This window comes from Petaurus breviceps, unplaced genomic scaffold (assembly GCF_028583685.1).
Source record: "Petaurus breviceps papuanus isolate PSGF00001 unplaced genomic scaffold, PetGlider_PUasm1.0 428, whole genome shotgun sequence".
NCBI lineage: Eukaryota > Metazoa > Chordata > Mammalia > Diprotodontia > Petauridae > Petaurus > Petaurus breviceps.
Window position 1 is genome coordinate 1,592,946 of NW_027186331.1, and position 3,632 is coordinate 1,596,577.

At 51.9% G+C, this 3,632-nt stretch overlaps 1 protein-coding gene across 6 annotated transcripts in view; it reads right to left on the reverse strand.

Moving 5' to 3' along the window:
* Positions 1–3,632, reverse strand: part of GNB1L (G protein subunit beta 1 like) — a 160,417-nt gene that overhangs the window by 6,094 nt on the left and 150,691 nt on the right. The gene's annotated exons all lie outside the window — the stretch shown is intronic.

Genomic DNA, 3,632 nt, shown 5'->3' on the forward strand with positions numbered 1-3,632 from the left:
CATCTCTGGCATCCCCTGTTCTAAGATCCCTCCCAGCCCTGGCATCCTCTGTTCTCAGGCCCCTCCCATCTCTGGCATCCCCTGTTCTAAGATGCCTCCCAGCCCTGGCATCCCCTGTTCTCAGGCCCCTCCCATCTCTGACATCCCTTGTTCTCAGGCCCCTCTCAGCTCTGACATTCCCAGTTCTCAAGCATTTTCTCAGTGTCATCCAGTGGGCACTTCCTACACAGTAGCTCCATACGAGCAATGTGCTAGGCCCGGTGGATAAGTTTAAAGAGTGAATCATGTTTTAATGGGGAACGTCAACAAGTCCACAAACAAGCATAGATGGCATAAATAAAGTGTGTGACTCTCCATATATATAAAGGAGTTAAACCCAAGGTAGTTTGGGAGGAAGGGTATTAGGGCTGGGGGGGATCAAGAAAAGCTTCGGAGAGAAGATGGTTCTTGAACCATTTCTTCAAGAGAAGGGCTCTTGGAAAAGAGGAGAGTAGGGTGCGGGACTTTGCAGGCCTGGGGTGTGGCTGGGGCAAAGGCCCACAGGCAGGTGAGGATGGAGGGCTGCATTGGAGGAGCAGAAAAAAGGCCACTTTGACTGGGGCCCAGAATGTGGGGAGGAAAGTCATGTCCAATGAGGCTAAAAAAGCAGGAAGGGGACTCGCTGTAAGGACTTGAAAAGTTAAATTTACATGGGGTCCTCTAGAGGTAGCTGGAAGCCTCTGGAGCTGCCTGGGGGGTGGGGTTTACATGGTCAGATCTGCTCCTGCACTTTGGTAGACAGCTAGAGGATGGACTGGAGACGGAAGAGGCTTGAGACAGGGAGACCAAAGAGGGGGCTGTTGCAACAATATGGGAGGGAGGTGATGCGGGTCTGACCAGGGACCGTGTGAAGGAGAGGAGGAGGGTTTGTGCTCTTGTGTATCTGCCACGCTCAGAATGTCACCAGCGCCCGGTGAGCACTTGTGACAAGACGGGTCTCCCTGGTTCCACTTCAGGACTCTAGAGACTGAGCCGTGCAGCCCGATGGCTGTTTCCTCAGATGCCTCCTGTCTCCAGGGTAGGTCTGACATTCCCAGAAGACCAGGATCCTCCCTAATCCCCAGAATGCCTAGAATCAATGTGAGCTGACTGATGGCACCCACACATTCCATGAAAATGCCATAGATTCAGTCATCCAAGTCTATGATACATCAAAGGGCGGGTCCTAGCCCCAAATGGGCTTATATGGGTCTTTTGTCTGTCTCCTTCCATAAATTCATCTTAAGGGGAACATCTACCCAAAGTCCTGGAGGCCCTCCTCCCTTTCTCCCAACACTGCTAAGAGGCCAGGAAAGAACCCATGAGGTCACGTTGACTTTAGGCCTGATCCCAATTGGATGGGCTCCATCCAAGTCACTCATCTGTTCTTCCTAACAGGGTTTACTCTGAAAGACAGAAGGCAAGTGCTGTCCCTGTTTTACAGATGAAGAAAAGAGAGAAGTTACCGGCCTGAGGGCCTGGCCCAAGGTGGATGACGAGTCAGTGCCAGAGACAGGCTCATGACCCAGGCCTTCTGACTCATCCCCTCAGATCCCACTGCCCCAGGGATGAACAAGATCCTTTTGCTTATCTGTGTCCTCAGTACTGCTTTCCACAGGGCATCATAAACGCTTGTTGATTAATTCCTTGAAAACAGTGTTGAGAGCTTTCTCCTTCTGCCTTTGGTAGAAGAAAGAAGACTGGAGCCGGAAGACGGGAAGCACTCTTTACTGAGGATGCAAAGGCCACAGCTGGGCATTTTTCTCCATAGCTTGGATGGTGTGCAGATAATACCTCGCTGGGAGTGAGCTAACAGTGCGCAGCCATGCCAGGATCCTAAAACAGCCTGATGAGGCAGGAGCCTGGGGCACATTGATCAAACTGCAGTCAGAAGGGATAACTGGAAATCTCATATTGGGGTAAAGAAAAGGCCTCCTAAGTTCAAGGGCAGAGAGGCATGCCTGGGCAGTCAGCGGATGGAGGATGAGCCTGAGTTCTGGTGCACCCCAAGTCCAGAGCGGACACTGGGCTGTGGCTGTGCAGAGCTCCTGCTTCTCAGAGTGCATTCTGAGGGGCCGGGAGGATGGACCACATGGCTGTGCTGGCTTCAGGTCTGGGCACGATGTTCTAAGCAGGCACTGGGGAGCCAGTGAGCCTCTATAGGGGATAAGCAGGATGGTAAAAGGTCCGGAGAATACGCCTGGGTCAGAAGCACCTGGAATTTTCTTCACCCTGGAGAAGAGACCAGGGCAGACAGAAGTGCTTGCAAAGCTGGAAAGGTCAACTTTTCAAAGACCTGCTCCAGGACCCTTGGTCTGCTAGGATGGGGGTGGGGATTTTCTCAGGAATGGGTTGGGCTCAAAGGTCCCTTTAAGTTCTGTGATTCTATGAAAGCAAATTCCTCCTTCACTTGGTGTTTCCAGGGCCTCCCATGCCCTGTATGATGGAGGCTGCTGGCTTCTGGTCTCCCAGTGTGCTGGGCACCCTGGGCTTGCTGGCAGCTCACCTCTGCACTAGGAGTGCCCCTCCTATCTCTGTGAAGCTTGAATCACTTATTTATGTATTTATTTTGAAACTAACCATCCTGGCTGCTGTTACAAATAAGGAAGGCACAGCATGTTATTCCTGGTTTGCAACAAGAGCCACTGAAGTCAACAGAGGTCAAACAGGCCCTGCCTCTGGTCACCCTGGGCCAGCAGTAGGGTTTGGATAGCCCCCGACTGAGGCTGACGGGGTGGGGGAATGCTCTCACGATCACTGGAGAACCTACAAATTCAGTTGAATATAAATCTGAACATTATTTAAGGCTTGTGAGCATTGCCACAAGTACGGAAGGGGAAGGAACAGGGTCTGGTCACCACCTGTACTTGACTGTAAGCTGTTCTCCCATCTCAGCTTTCTTTTCCTTCGAAAGCAAACTGCTGTTGAAAAGCTGCTGATGAGGGGTTCGCCGTCCAACTATGGCAGTGGCTCAGGACGTGATGATGCCTTAGTTTGCCCACATCCGAATAAGGAGGCAGAAGCTTTCAGCATGATGGTGTCTACACTTGGGAACCTGAGGAGGGCTTGGAGGTGAAAGCAGAGGGGGGCTATTATCACTTTGGAGCCCTTGTCCAGGGAGGCCAACCTAGAATGGAGGGGAAGGGGTCACCAAGTGGCTTTCAAACCCGAGCATTACCTCAGGTACTCGGAATGTACAGTAATGAGTACAAACCATCTGGTTTGGATTTACCAGCGCACTCGCAGAAAAAGAAAAAAAAATCATCTGTGCCTTTGGTTATCTCTCCTCCTTGGAGAGGCGGAGACCCATTTCTCCTTGTGTCATCTTATAAAGACATTCAGGGATGAGTGGTCACGGTGAGAGGTTCCATGAGGAGGGCCAGAGTTGCTCCTTTTGGGGAGCCCCGTCCATAGTCCTGGGTGGCAAGACCTTGGGAAAAGACATCCACAATCTCCTCCTCCTTCCATCAGGGCAGATAGCAGCCCACTCACACCTCCTCACTCTGTGCTTTCACATCCACAGTCTCCTCCTCCTTCCACCAGGGCAGATAGCAGCCCACTCACACGTCCTCACTCTGTGCTTTCACATCCACAATCTCCTCCTCCTTCCACCA